The sequence below is a fragment of the Amphibalanus amphitrite genome, unplaced genomic scaffold, assembly GCF_019059575.1.
Source record: "Amphibalanus amphitrite isolate SeventyFive unplaced genomic scaffold, NRLGWU_Aamphi_draft 000443F_arrow, whole genome shotgun sequence".
In the NCBI taxonomy this organism is placed as follows: domain Eukaryota; kingdom Metazoa; phylum Arthropoda; class Thecostraca; order Balanomorpha; family Balanidae; genus Amphibalanus; species Amphibalanus amphitrite.
In genome coordinates this window covers 242,740-258,229 of record NW_024881937.1, presented here as the reverse complement: position 1 = coordinate 258,229, position 15,490 = coordinate 242,740, and the positions used below count along the sequence as shown (strand labels likewise).

The 15,490-nt window shown below is 47.0% G+C and overlaps 2 protein-coding genes across 7 annotated transcripts in view; one reads left to right on the top strand and one right to left on the bottom strand.

Moving 5' to 3' along the window:
* Positions 1–2,455, bottom strand: part of LOC122391525 (mitotic spindle assembly checkpoint protein MAD1-like) — a 30,747-nt gene extending 28,292 nt beyond the window's left edge. The window contains exon 1 of one of the 3 annotated variants that reach the window (XM_043385539.1): positions 2,358–2,455. The gene's annotated coding sequence lies outside the window, so the exon portion shown is untranslated. Of the gene's footprint in view, positions 1–2,322 lie in introns of all 3 variants that reach the window. The other 2 variants (XM_043385534.1, XM_043385535.1) reach the window with 2 other exon arrangements.
* Positions 2,456–3,023: 568 nt separating this feature from the next.
* LOC122391536 (inactive rhomboid protein 2-like) overlaps positions 3,024–15,490 on the top strand; it is a 117,040-nt gene continuing 104,573 nt past the window's right edge. For 2 of the 4 annotated variants that reach the window (XM_043385570.1, XM_043385569.1), the window contains exon 1: positions 3,028–3,421. The gene's annotated coding sequence lies outside the window, so the exon portion shown is untranslated. Of the gene's footprint in view, positions 3,422–15,490 lie in introns of all 4 variants that reach the window. The other 2 variants (XM_043385572.1, XM_043385571.1) reach the window with 2 other exon arrangements.

Below are 15,490 nucleotides of genomic sequence, written 5' to 3'. Positions count from 1 at the left end.
ACAACACTTCTTTAGTAGGAACTTAGGTATAGCCAATCACTTCCAACCTTTTCGTCACGTGTCAGAATAACCCGCGCCAGGACATTTCTTCAGACATGCGGTAGACAAATCCCATCTATATTACTATTTGAGGAGGGTGCGTCTGTCCGTTACCGAGGTCCCGACTTGGTCGTGCTTTGCGTGGACTACAGGCCAGACCGTTGCACCTAGCCCGGTGAAATCTGCACAACTTATAGATCAAGGATGCGCGACGTGCCTTTGAGGGGTCTTAGCTCGATCGGATTGGTAGTGAGCGCGTGGCGCGTGCTCAAAAAGTGCAAATTCGCGTCATAGACTTTACATGTATAAATCGGCTTGCAAAATCGGGCGAAAATGGCCGAATTTCCCCTACACGGGTCCGATCCCCGTGCAATATCTCGGTAACCGTGAGCCCGATCGGCACGGGGAAAACAGCATCGTGTAGATAATTGAGCGGGCTGTCGAATGGTGTACGATGCAGAGGAAGGCACGTGCCACGTGCACCCGTGAGGGCACTTTTGTTGAAAAAATGCGGTTTTTGACGGAATTTGGAATTGATTTTATTTTTAGGTGACCGTTAAACAGAGCGAGTTGAAACAACGCCTGTGGGCAAGAGAAATGTACCGCCTCTCATGGGAAAATTGTGAATAGCTAATTGATCGACGCCAAGGTGGTACAAATCACGGGAGAAAATGGTGTTTGTCGATGATGTGCCACTTTATTATTCACACGGGTTTTGCTGTATAACCTGATACGTTTGGCATGTGAAAATGGTACCGTTGGAAAGAGCATTCAATTCTGTCCAAGGCTCAATCTTCATTTTTACATTATAAACTACAGTATTCTTAAAAATGTAAATGTTCCAAACCATTACATTGTCATTTTTAGCGAAATTCATCGATGGCCCTCAAAAGACTTCACGCCAGTTTTCGAATCATCCTTAAGTAGAACGCATGATAATACGACACGGGCACCTCGATGCGATGTATCTTTTTGTTTTGGCCGTCAAAAAGCATTCGAACGAAATGGATACCAACCAAATCGACACAGACCAACCCAATACCCACGGGTCACAAATAACCCTTCTTCGCGTTGCGGAGCACGCGGGTAACCCTAGTATACCACTACGCTACGAGCTTCCGTTTTTTCCTGTTGGGGGAGGGAACTGGGTGAGCGGGAGGGGCACACCTTTTGGTACATTACTCTTACACGTGCTTTATAAAATGTAAACCATAGTCGCTAAAAGCAAGGTCATCAGGCCATGTCGAGTGACCTAACTTAAAAAAAAATGTTTTAAGCATAGTCACTTAAGCTGAGCGGGTGACTTGACCTTTTGTGACCTGGAGTAAAAACAAAATACACACGATGGAAAATCAATGCAGCATAACCTATACCAAGGTACGCAAAAAAACTGGTGGCGCAGTAAAAAAAGGCCTCCCACCCCACCCACCCCCCCTCCGCTGAGCGATCGTTAAGGATTTTTATCTCGCGAACGTATGGCGCCCTCCTTGGGTGAGGTGGCGCCCTCCAAACCCTTGGCCCCCCCTTCGCGATTTTCTAAATACGCCGCTGAATGGGATAAAGTTTCCCGTCCAGTCCGGATCAGGGGGTTGCGGCGTGGAGGAAGATTTGAGTTTCCTGAGGATATTTTGAATACAGAAGCTCTTTATGAAACATGAAACATGTATTTTATATTATTTTAACGGTCAAAACAGCGGCCGATGTCGGTCCGACGTCGCCCCGACGTCGGCCCGACGTCGGCTGGACCTCAGCAATTGATCTCGGTCCGACGTCGGCCCGACGTCGGCTGGACCTCGGCTGGACGTCGGAACATGCGGGCATATCCGACATCCAGCCGACGTCGTGCCGAGGTTGGACCGACGTCGGGCCGACGTCGGCATGCCGATGCCGAGTTGCCGACGTCACCCCGACGTCGGCCGACGTCGGGCCGACGTCGGCATGTTTACTGGGAATACATTCGCTACTACGGTTCCTAACATGACTCAGAGCAGCTGAAAACTATGTGTAACATGATCAGATAACAGCAGAATACCCTCCTGCGTTCTGATCATAGAAGCTCCTATTTGTTACACCAATGAGAGGTCAAGAAGCGCCAGCAATAACTTCCTTATATGGGGAAAACCGACAGCACGCTGATATTGATATAAAAACAGCGACCGAACAGGGCCCTGCCATTCATGTCTAAGATGATCTATAAGCTATTTAATTAACAGTTAAATAGAAGTTCTGACCACAGTTCCCCTATATTTATCAGAGGTAACCAAACTGAAACATCCAACAAACACTCGGACGCGCCGCAATCCGAACTTGAGTCGCACCTGTGACTTGAGTCAAGAGTCAAGTCAAATTTTTAGGGCCTTGAGTCAAATAAACAATTGGTATAACACGTTCGGTATATGTAGAATGTGATGGATTCTGCTCACAATACTAGAGAGTTTGAAAGAAAATCCCACCCCTTTTCTAGTTTTCCTGATTATGACATTTCTTGATTTTCTAGCACAATTTGAGATTATAGGTATTAGATCCTGTGCGTTTATCCTTTTAATGACCTACATTTACATTTAACATATTACAACAATTTTTTATTTCAGAGACGTTCCTCAATAAATGTCTCTAGAAAATGAGAGACTTGCAAAAACAACGAACGTACATCGAACATTGAATTTTGTAGCAGCCGCGCAGCTTTTGTAGAGACGTTTGACAAGCAATAGTGATGAAAAGACTCTTTGGAGTTCGAAGCTAGGGTGAGGCTCTTTCGTGATTTTTTTTTTTAAATGTCGGAAAACCCGAAAGATAACGTAACAGTAAAGACTTATTGAATACAGACGTTGATTGAATCTACACGTAAGATTGTTGGTTTAGGTGAAATAAAGTGTGAATACAACGAAATGAAGATTTTATTTTCTTGTTTTCATAGACTCTATTTATCATGAGATTTTCCCATTACTATGATTGTCAAAACAAACGACTCTTCGGAGATCTATGACCGTGCTTCGCCTTGGTGCTTCGGAGGAGAGGTGTGCAAGGGCTCAAGCTGTGGACGCTGCTGTGGATGTGCGGATTGAAAACATTTGGGATTTGTTTTGCGAGTCGCCAGTGAAGTTTTGAAATGAATGCCATGCTACATTGAAAAATGGGAAGTCTCTTAAACCCTGGGACTTGAGCTGATGAGCGGATAAGCCCATTTATTTCAATGTTAAGGCCGTGTTTGAATTTCAAGTTCCAGCTTGAGTAATCCCTCAAATATTTATATGCAAGTTTTTTTTTTGGACGCTTGAGCCTCGTGGCTACACGCCCTAATCCAACGACAACAACTATATTGGAGCAGTTCATATCTCAATCTACAAGAGCCAGGGGGCAGGGCTTTGATACTTCTGTTAAGGTAAGTGTCCTTGTATTTTTGAATTTTTGTGTTTAAAAAACCTGGACTCAATACAAATAAATTGACGTCATTTTTACGGTCAGTACTTACACACACCAGGCGGAGTGCTGATTGGCTTCTAATTTTTACCTCTAGACTGGTGGATTACGAGTTGAGCCAGCTTTTAATAAGTTTAGGCACAGATACAGTAATACTATTGTTATCTGTGATTTAGGTAATCGAAATTGCAATCCCAATTTTCCCATACATAAGTACTCCCAACCAAAGATAGCTGGTCTGATATTTATTCACTTTCGATGACAACACAAAAGCAAATACCTATTCTAAATAGCCAGACGTTTCGGCCTCAGGGTGCCTTCGTCAGTGACAATACCGAGATTACATTAATAAATTAATCAATATCTTTTACACTTTCAAAATACACAAGACCTGGAAAATGTCCAGGTCAATATCTTTTACACTTTCAAAATACACAAGACCTGGAAAATGTCCAGGTCATGTGTATTTTGAAAGTGTAAAAGATATTGATTAATTTATTAATGTAATCTTGGTATTGTCACTGACGAAGGCACCCTGCGGCCGAAACGTCTGGCTATTTAGAATATTTGCTTTTGTGTTGACATCGGAAGTGAATAAATATCACAATGTCTGACACGATACGATAGCTGGTCTATCCTGCTCCACCCAATTACCTTCTCAACCAGTTCGAATTCTGTCCCCATCAGCCACAGACCATTACTGTCAGGAGTCATATATTGAACTTCTGACTTCTGAGTGACCAAAAGCTATACTCTATAGCCAGGTCCAGTGCTCCATCAACTGCATAGTGTGACAGACCTTTTATGTGACCTATGTGAATGTGATGCTCTTTATGTGATGTATGTGACAGACCCTTTGAGCTACAGGGCTTGAAGAGTGCCTACATGCAAACTATATGCTTCATAAATTTAATAGGGAAACCTGGCCATTTTGAAGAAGGTTCTAAATGTTTCTTGAAATGTAAATTTTGTTCCTTACTTTGTTTTCTATGATCTGATTCTAAAAATGTTGCTGCTAGAAAGAAGTGAACTAACAATGCTAAAAAGTGCAGCAAACATCATAATAATCCCATTATGGAGGTTACCTAACCCAGCCCAATCTGACCACTGGCACTCAGTCTAATCTAACTGAACCTAACCTCTTCCAGCTCACTCCAACCTAACCTAACCTTCCCTAACCCTACACCTGCCAAACATAGGTTGGGTTAGGTCAGATTAGGCAGGGTCAGGTGACCTTCACCTAAATTGATTACCTATCATGATACTTGCTCCATTCTCCAGTTCCACTAATAAGCAGCATTACCTATAATTCAATTCAGAACATTGAAAACATAGAAGTGATCAGAAATGCCTTTAACATACCATTTGAACCTTAGCCTTATCAAAACCAATGAGCCTTACTCAAACATGCAAAGGTGCTTGGCTTTAAAGACCATTCTGAAGAAATTACCTACCTAAGCATGCAAATCTTCATTAGATTAATGGCTGTGCAGCTGATGCTCACTAGATCAGGCATCTTTATGTAAATTTGGTATTTTTATCCTGATTCAGAATGAAATGGAAGAGAAAACACATGGCTGATAAAATCAGGTTAATAATGCCTACCAACCATGGAGTGCCACGTGCCACCACATCAGTAGTAAGTCATGTGATGTGTCCTGTTCATTGGCAATCTGTTTGACTAAGCTGTACTGTGTAGATAGGTAACATATCTGACATTGTATTAGTACACTTTAGACTAGTACACTTTTGACAACAAGCAATGCCTACAGCAGTGCCTCTTTTTGGCCTCTGCACCCTCTCAAAGGTTACCTCCTTTGATACAGAGCCGGCCAATCTGGAATGTAAGCATTGCCATTTATACAGGCTTAAAGATGTGTGTTGAGTAATCACATAGGTCTTGAGCTAAGGTAGAACCTGGTTTTGGATAAACCCATTTTAGATTGAATTTAATTGAAATATACCCAGTTTTTGTCAGTTTATTCATTGTGAAGTAATGACACCTGTTAATGACTGATGTTTGTCTTTCTATTGATGACAATGGCGAGCCATGCTGCTTTCCTTTCTGTAATTAATATGCGTGAGTAAGTACATATATCTAACTTTCAAACATCCCAAAGCAAAGCCTGTTATTGTATAGGAAGATTGTGATTGTTTTATCATTTGCTATGATACGCTGCTTCACTGCTGTACCGATGCGTGCGTTTGGTTGCCGTCGCTGCTGCTGTCTGAGCTGGGGATTTGACGTGTAGCGCGTCTCTGCCAATTCTCAGCGTCTACCACCGCTGAATTTACTGTACTGTAAGCAGGGATGCGGAGCCGTGGAAATTTCAGACGGCTCCGGCTCCGGCTCCGGCTCCGGAGAAAAAAATCGGCTCCGGCTCCGGCTCCGGCTCCGGCTCCGAGTAAAATGATCCGGCTCCGGCGGCTCCGGCTCCGGCTTCTACTCAGTACATCCCCTATGCGATCAATTAAATACGGGTGGAAGAAAAAACGCGATGGGATTGGTACACGTTGCTTCTGTATTTGTATAACAAGGCTATTTTGAATACCACATTGTTTTACGCCTTCTGCTGTCAAACCGAACTAGGTAAATAATTGTTTCCTCTTAAGAAAAGGAGCCGGAGTCGCCCCTTTTTTTTGGCGGCTCCGGCTCCGGCTCCGGCTCCGGGCTATATTGTTTCACGGCTCCGGCTCCGGCTCCGGGCAAAATATGCCGGCTCCGGCGGCTCCGGCTCCGGCTCCGGCTCCGGCTCCGGCTCCGGCTCCGCATCCCTGACTGTAAGGGATAGGTCTGTCAGTGTATGTCTGCCTGCTGCCACCCCTTTCCTCTGTGTTTGGCCTGTCGGTGTGTGTCTAGTGGCGGTCCTCCGCCCCTCCTGTATGGGGGCTTTCTGTTGTTTGGTTTCTGCTGCTGGCACCGCTCTTGCTACTTTGCGCTGTCGTTTGGTATCTGCTCGCGCCGCTCCTATCCCTAGCACCTAGGCCGGGTGTTGGCACCGCCACGCACACGGCTGGGTGCCAGGTACCGGCACGCCAACTGACCCTCCCGTCAACCGACCTTTCTGTCATCCCGAACATCTCTGACGAGCCAGTATGAGCACTGAGCAGTATTACCCAACGCCCACTTCCTATCTTGGTTCTATACAGGAAAAATGAGACAGAATTTTGAATTTTACCTGGCGACCGTGCATGCATATTGCATTGTATACACACACGGATGGTTTCGGTGTTCACCCGACCACGTGTTCATTATACAGTCGTCTTCAGTTCAGGGCCGCATTATCTTTTGTTGACTGCGCTATGTTTGCTGCTGCGGGGTTGGAACCGCCACTGATACTGTTGTTAGCCACGAACACCCGGTTATCTTGTTGGCGTTGACGTCAAACCAGATTGTGTTGCTTCTGTTACGGGCTAACTGAGGTAATGTGATACTTGATCCTGCTCATATTGCAAGCTGTTAAGCCTGCCAGCAATGGGTGTCTATAGGAACCCTAGGCGAATGTGCATTTTATGGGATATGAAATTTTAGTATAGAAACCTATTGGTGAGACTAACGAACTAATCACGTCAGTTTCAAGATGCCAAAGGTATTCTTGCGAAGCAGCACCACGGGGATAATAGATATTACCTACTACCGAAAATGTTGGTATGGTTCGGACCGTCATAGTCTTCTCATCTATACCGTTGGGTGGACGATGGCAATTAGATTCTTCTTATCGATAAGCCTGTCTGAATAACTGATACGCCGATACTATCTCTTTGTTGTGACCTAGTGCTAATATCACTCTTGTAACTGACCTAGTGCTGATGCACTCGCCTAATTTATCTGCAGACGTGACGCATCATGCAGTCAGAGTCATAACATAACACAGAGTTCAGCCTCAACCCAAACCTTGTTCCGCTTTTTTTATTACAGGTAACTCACAATGTCAGGTGTGGTGACTTTAGTCGTCATTTCACTCCAAAATCCATTCCGAACCCCGGGCAGCAAAGGCCGATGTCTAGTGCACGGTTCTACTGAATACCCTCACCATTACTGAGCACTGGCACTCCATATATATCCGGTCTCTGGAACGTGCTGTCGGTGTATCCGGGTATATAGCCGTGGCTACGTGATAGCTGCGCTCTTTTACCGTGTTCTCTGGTATATCGATAGAGAGCATTGAGTACGTGACGACCGCCCACAGTCGCACGTGCCCTGTCGTTGCGGCTGTGCCCTGTGAGTCCGTGCGTGTCGGCTGGTACTGGGTGCTCAGATAGCTCGTTGCTGTGTGCAGAACAGACCAACTGGTACTGAGAGGAGGTATATTGGTGGCAGAAGAGGGATTATTTGAGCATTTTCTGATCCTGAAGAGACGCTCCGATGCATGTCCTCTGTTTGTGCTGAAGTTTTGGTTTGTTGCTGAGGTCTAGTTGGGATAGAGACTAGGGATTATATCTTTTTCATAGCGCATCTTTGTTTGTATTTAAATGCTCCGTCCGATATCGGTCTCCAGCTAATGACTGTCGGGGTTGAAACAGGTGCAGGCTCATCCCTGCATCAATCAAAAATCGGTGTGTGAGGAACATTACCGTAGTCCGTAATGTGTCTCCTCGTCCAGAGGGCTGAGGTCGTGGCGTTAATTACCATTTTGCTTTTATGAGTTTGCGCCTCATGGCTTCTGACAGCCAGCTGGATCGTGTATCACTGCTCTAGTGCCATCTCCGTTCTAGCACAAAGTCGGTTGGCTGGTGACGGGAACGGAAAGAACGGACCAGTGGAGACTATCCTGAGGTCCAGTGCCAATCATGCTCCAGACAAACAGACTCACAGACAGACAGACTGACGTCAGACTTCCTTCGTCTGATGTGCAACGCCCAACGTCCGTCTGATGTGTGACGTCTCATGTGTGACGTCTCATGTCCGACGTCCCACGTCTAATGTTCTTCATCTGTTGTGCGATATCTAACGTTCGTCTGACGTCTCTATCGTCCTGCGTCTCTCGCGTCCATTAGTCCGCCACACGTCCTCTGCCGCCGGTAGCTCCCCCTCGCTATCGGACCGCCATTGGGTGACATTGCCGACGGAGTGTCGGAGGTGACATTTCCGAACAGATAGCTGGTGATGTGGCGGACACGCCTTCAGGTCAGGTCGGGAGGAGAGATGCTATTTTGGGAGATCGCATACGTAGGTTAGAAATCTTGCTGTCTTGCTCTCCTTACTTTATGATAAAGACATTTTGTATTGGTATTTGACAGTTAGCTTAGGAAATTTCATTCATGTTGTTATCCCGTTTTGCTAAGACTGCGCAAGGATGGCATGTCCAATCCTGAAATGTTTACGCCCTGAGCTCTGTTGAGCCATACTCAAGAACCATCAGCTGCATGAATTCATTAAAGCGCCATTAGTTTCCGATGGGAGGTGGTGATAGACGTTATGTCGGGTGGGGAGGTGCTTCTACCCTTTTTCTCACACCCAGCCTGAAAAAGATAGACCACAGCATCCAGAACTGCGTCGCCATAATTGAGAATTGAGGCACACATCCGCCTCCCCCCAGTGCTACTGACACCCCCTCCCCCTCCCCACCACCTGCCGGAGGCGGAACTGTTTCCGGTTCCGGAAGGCACGCTGCGCACCGGCGAGTTCTCGGTACGGTATTTCACCTCACTCGTCCCTGCTCACCCACTCGGAACGACGGGGACGAACGGGCGCTCCGGGGCTCAGTGCCGGGCTCAGTTTCTCTGTGTTTCTGTCTCGGTCTGTCTATCTCTGTCTCTGTCTTTGTCTTCATCTGTCACTGTCTTTTTCTGTCGTCTCTGCGTTTGGTTCTGTCTCTTTCTCCCACTCTTTCGCTCTCAGTCTCTTTCTCTCTCTTCCTCACTTCCTCTTTCCCTTTCCCCCTCTTCCCCCCTCTCTCTCTCTCTTCCTCTCCTCTCTTTTCTCCCCTCTCTTCCTCTCTTTTCCTCGGCCCCTCTCTCTATCAGACGTGTTCCCTCCAAGACAGTCTCTACCGGAGGCGCCGAGCGATAAATGATTCGACACGGAAATGAGAATAGTGTCAAACATGGATCCGGAATGGAACGCTCGACCAGAGGTCGGGTAGATAAATGACGAAGGAATTGTGCGACTTCATTGGTTGGTGGTATTCGCTGGCAGGGTTCATGCGTTTGCTGCGTGGGTTTAGATCTCGGCTGTTGAGGCTTTCTGTTTGCGTGGGCTCCTCGCCGACATATTGAACTTCTGACCGTTGGCTTGGTATATTTGTATTTTGTAGATAAGCTTTGGATATTTTATAATTCTTTTTTTTTTCAATGATAAGTTCCTGTGTCAGATTCTATATTTTACTCACCCTAGTTCATGGAGTCCGCACGGTGGAATGCTTCTCGTATTTGATCATAATATCCATCTGCAGTACCTTTTCAGTAGCATGCAGTCAGTAAGCATACATCTCTTTGTATGCATATACACCGAACGCCGATAAAAGGATATGACCGTTTCCGCCCCAGTCGGTCCTAATTCCGATCGCCTTTATCAGTGACATTGGGCGTCTGCCGGTTCCCGCCTTCGTACCCACTACCCCCTATAGCCCTTTATCGTCTTGACATCATCGTGGCCTGGTGCCCCTAAAGCCCTGTATCGTCCACACACGATCGCGTCTTTGTATGCACTGTCGGGTCGCATCATACCGCCGACGGCGCCTCTGATTAGGACCTGTCACAGGGTCGCTGTCTTGTGCTGAATGTGCGGATCGTAATCAAACACCATCGATTGGTTCTGACGGCTGTGTGCGAGTCTTCACGGCTCTACCTTGCATGCACAGAATCGTCTGGTTTACCTACTTCTACGGCTATGCCTGTGTTATGCATGCTGCAGCTCGGTGTAACCTTCAGGCATACACCGCTCGAGTCGAGCTGGGTGTGACACACGCTCACCTTACCCCGATGGGGAGGGGAGGCGTCACTGTTTCGTGACTAAATCCACGTCTGTTACGCTCTTCTAACTGTTGGCGCTCAAGTGCGCCGTAGGTGGCTAAAGATGACATCACCAGAGATTGCAAATTTTAGCGAAAACCAGAAAGGCTTTCCTTTCCTATTCCTTCCTTCTCTATCATTTTCTTATCCCACAAGTGCGTTGTCCACTTATCTCGTCTGAGTCCGATAGAAGTCTGTGGACTGTCAGACTGAGGGTCTGAATTTGAAAGAGCCACGGTCATGGCCACAAGGGGCTCGGATTACCAGATTTGCATTAGGTACTTTTGCACTTTGACACTTCTACGTTAGTAACTAGACATGTGAGATATGGGCACTGGGCAGGTAATGCATGCCATTATTATCATTGCGCTCGGTGACTCGATTCACTTGGACCGATAGGTCGCATTCCAACATATCGATATTGCTCCCGCAAGTTGATACATTTAGGGTCTGTTCCAGTCGCACTTCCTAACACCTCTGAACTCCTCCAAGAGCAAGATAGAGCAGGTTGGAGCAGGGCCCTCCTTGGCTTTGTAGGGGCTTGAACTGCCGCTGGAACAGGGAAGTAATCTTGGAGGAGTTTAGAGGTGTTAGGAAGTGCGACTGGAACATACCCTTTATGTCAGTGCTCCGATTCATTGAGTTTTGACCCAGGACCGGCAGTCATAGAATCTGCAGTGTGTGCTGCCCCCATCGGGAGCTGTGAGCATCTCTAGTTCTCATCGCACTCGCTAGATGTCTCTGCGTGTCGCCGAGCTCTCCCGTCAGACCGATCGTCGGTGCCGTCTTCGGCGGTTCGTCGGCGCCGGCGCAGGCTCGGTCGGTGGCGGCCATCGCTGTGGACCGGCCGAGCGGCGGCCAGGTCTGGTGAGAAGTGAGCGCCGACGGGCTGCGTCCCAGTGAGCAGTGGTGAGTGGTGTGAGAGCGCCCGGTGAGCGGCGAGCGGCGCCCGTGAGAGTGGTGAGATCGAGTGGTGCCGTGCCGCCAGCGAGGTGAGAGTGTGAGAGGATCCGCGGCGCGGCGCCCGACGCCCGGCCGACCTCGGGTGAGTTTATCGACGTGAGAAATGCTCTTCTCTCCGGACCCGACTCCTCAAAACTCTGCCACTGGCGCCACTGTCCCACACCAAACTCCAAACAGACTCGCATTCCTAGTAATCCTCCAGCAAACGACGAATTCGCGCTGATCAATACAGCACGTCGGTGTATTTTGGTGCAGACCTCTGAGAGGGCGATCTCGGCGTTTCAAGCGCCGCTACCTTGCTAGACTCTCGTCCGTGAATTTGCCGTCCCCCTGGCTTGCTTCGGTAGGCCTGCTGATCTGAGAGACTGGAAAGATTGGGTCTGTCCTTCCGACCGACTACATTTCCTGCCGACCGGCCGACCGTTCGCTCTACCGACCGGCTGGATGTGGGACGGTCGATGGCTAAACCTGCCGCCAGTCGCCAGCCGGGCCACGGGACAGACCAGCCGGCGGGTCTGGGTCTGATGAAATGGTCTAGTCAGGCTCTGTCTGGTCTGGTCTGGGCTGGTCTGGTCTGGTCAGACAGGGACTGGACTGGATGACTGACACGTTCTGGGTCCGGTTGGGTCTGGCCTGGTCTGATAGGGGCTGGACTTCGGTTTGCTGGTTTGGTCGGGTCGGTTTGGGCCTGGTCTCGTTTGGTAGATGCTGGTCTGGCTGACTAAGCTCAGCCGTGCCGGTTTCAGTTGGGACCTAAATCTGGCCAAGTCCCAGGAGGTTTGGTTGTTAAAGAGGCTGCTATGTGGCTATGTTATTTGTCTGGTTCTGAGTCTGGCTTTGGATCCGATTTGGTTGATCTGGGCTGACCATCCATTTCAGTTGGATAAACTGTGTGGGCTGAGCTTTGCCAATAGTGGGGTCTTCACTCTTTCCATGGAGCTGTGCAGAACTACGAGCCTGGTGAACTGTTTGGGCTCCTGCTATAGCTCTGCTATAGCTGCTATAGCCCTTGAGCTCCTGCTATAGGTCGATGACGTTCTTAACTGCTGTCTAAAAAAATCTGAATTTTTCTCTTTTTTTCGACGACTTTTTCAAGTAGCTCCTCGAATAATGGCGGCACTGGCGTGAAAATGAACTTTGTGTGTGGCAGCGAACGAGATGAAACCGTAGTCGGCGTAAAGGGTGCAAATTGCTTTGGTTTTGATCCCAGAAAAGTGTTAATGTGAATTTTGGAAGGATATCAACTGTAGCGTGTTTCTGTTAAAGGGACCCTCCCACCTTAACATTAGATTTGAGTTGAGATAGCCAAAATGGGGTCCCTGGCTCACAATTACCGGTTTCGGCACTCACAACATCGAGAAATGCCTTAAATCGGAAATATTGAATTTCAAAATTGCAGCATTTTGATTCAGAGGGGCTAATGCATAGGAATACCCCTCTGAATGTGTGACGTCAGCGCAGATATCTAACGATTTTTAAATGTTTGACTAAAACGTTTTGTAGCACGCGGTGGTATATGCTGCTTTGCGCGCAACAAGTGCCGCACTTTTAACTGCCAAACTATTGCTTGCAAATAAAGTCGCTAGGAACAGCGGAGATCCCAAAAAGTAAACAAAAGTAAAAGTCTAATATCTTGAAAAACGGTGAATATTTTTCGGTGAAATTTGGTAGATATTCGTTTTCGCTCTTTCTGAACCGAGCGACATCACTTTCATGTCAATTCATAAACTTTTTTGAAGGTGGGAGAGTCCCTTTAAGATAATAAACTATTGTGTTGTCTACTGCGTTTAAAAACTTTTAAAGAACATCAAATCATGTTTAATTTGGTGCTTATTAGTTCTCCATATATTGTGGTCCAGTAGCAAAATTGAAAAAATACAACGAAACTAAATGATAAGACGGAATATCATTTAATCACGATGCGGATTCTACGTTTTTGTGGCGCTCAGGCCGAATGTATGCCAGCGCATGTAACAATTTGCACATTTTGGGATCGGAAAGCTTATCAAGATGGTAGCAAATTAAAACTGTTACCAAGGCTATCGAACACAGCTAGACATGTTCCTAAAATACGTCGTCCACTCCAGAAGTTTTGAGACTGCCCTCGTAAAAGCTCTATTAACAGTGCTAGATTCTTGTCGTTTTCATGTGTCCTTACCACAGTTGTCATAACCGTACTTGCGTAATTTGGTTTTTCTATGTTGCAAGAGACGGCTAGGGCATCACCCTGAACACGTCAAGTCGCACGCGGCTTGTCACAGCGGCCAGTGTACTGCAGTCAGGCTGTTAATGTGAGGACAGCTTTGAGGGTCGCTAGGCAATAAACTTTTGTGATTAGCTTGATAAAAGTACCCCAGAAACATTGAAAATTGATTATTCAGTGACTTGAGACGAAAGCTGGATCTATCTTAAACGATCAAGACACTAAGAGACAAAGTGTGCAATGGAAGTGCACACTGACTCCCCCAGACCCAAGAAAGCCAGACAAAGCAGGTCCACTGGGAAGCTCATAATACAAGTGCTTTGACAAAAAGACATTATATTCATTAGCTGGGTCTCTTGCACGGCCAGCTGATTAACAGGGAATGTTTCCTGAAAGTTCTGAGGGAGTTGAGAAAGAGAATTCGCCGCAAGAGGCCGGAACTCTTCAAATTTGGCCAGAGGCACCTGCACCAGGACAACGAACCCACCCACAAGTCCATCATGGTGACGAGCTAACTAACACAGATGGGCATCAAGAACTGTCCATCATCCTCCCCACAGTCCAGATTTGGCCCCGGTGGCTTCTGGATGTTCCCCAGACTGACAGAGAAGCTCAGGGGCCGCCGTTTTGAGGATGAGGAGGAGATGAATGAGGCTGTGACAGAGGCCCTGGGCACCTTCACTTGGAAGGACTAGCAGCGGGCCTTCAGGAAGTGACCGGAGCGCTACAACAAGTGTATTGAACTCGGGAGGTCTCATTTCGAGAGTCACTGAAGTTTCATGCTTTTCTGAAACAACTAACCGTCTCTACTGAAAAAGTATCAAAACTTCTGGAGTGCACCTCGTAGAACCGGTACTGTAGCGACTAATGACTCTAATCCGAACGCAGGCTGCCGGATGAGACAGTCGCTGAGACGACCACTAAGAGTAGCACACTGATGCCCTAGACTTGCAGATGCTACATGATGCGGGTCATGATGCTACATGATGCTACATGATGCAAATGAAAGACAGGCAGGAGGCGGCTTGGGGATGGAGTTGTGCCCTAGCTATCTGGAGCGGTTGTGACACACCGAGGGGCGAGGTGAGGTAGACGCTATTCGATGAGAGAGGCTCATGGGATGATATGCTTGTTTAATTCACATTTCGACACTACGCAGCCGGATGGTATCTGCTTCGATTTTGAATGCGAGGTCTCGTTAAAGCGTCATTCATTAACTGAATGACTGCTATTTAGTTTTTATTTGACAGGTATTTGGACCCACCCTGCTTGAATCGGTGTAGACAAACACAATGATACACTACCTGCAACTCATACTACATGGTTACGTTACTACTTCTCAAATAACGTTATAATTTTATTCATGTCTGCAGTTTCTAAATTACACAAGGTTCGTAGTCACTAGTCATTGAACGCTAGTCATTGAAAGCTTCGAGTTTTATAAGTTTCATTGCAACATTGATTTCCTGATTCGGCGTGTTTCTTGTAACTGTATTGGAAGACCTTTGATGGTTGACCTCCTGGGTCTCCATTCTAAGGAAAATAAAATCGACTGGGGGCGGAGTTGTAAACGCTTCTTTATTTTCTCCGCAATTGCTTTGGCGCTATCCCCAAGTGCTTGCTATTTTTCGTACCTGTGTCATTTGCGTCCCTAGCCTAGTGACATTTTGTTGTTTGTTTCAATTGTGGCATATTCTCTGTTTATTCATCCACACTCCAACACCACGGGGTATTTCATTTTCCCTTACCACTGTTTGAGCAGTAGTATTGTGATTATTATTTGTTAACGTTTTCCTGACGGGAACCCGAGTGGTGCCGCTAACCCTACCCTAAGTATTCGTCTGAGCTGGCGATTTACCGGCTCTGAAGCACGTTTTACTTCACTTACTAGCTTCATTTGTGTGGAGTTTG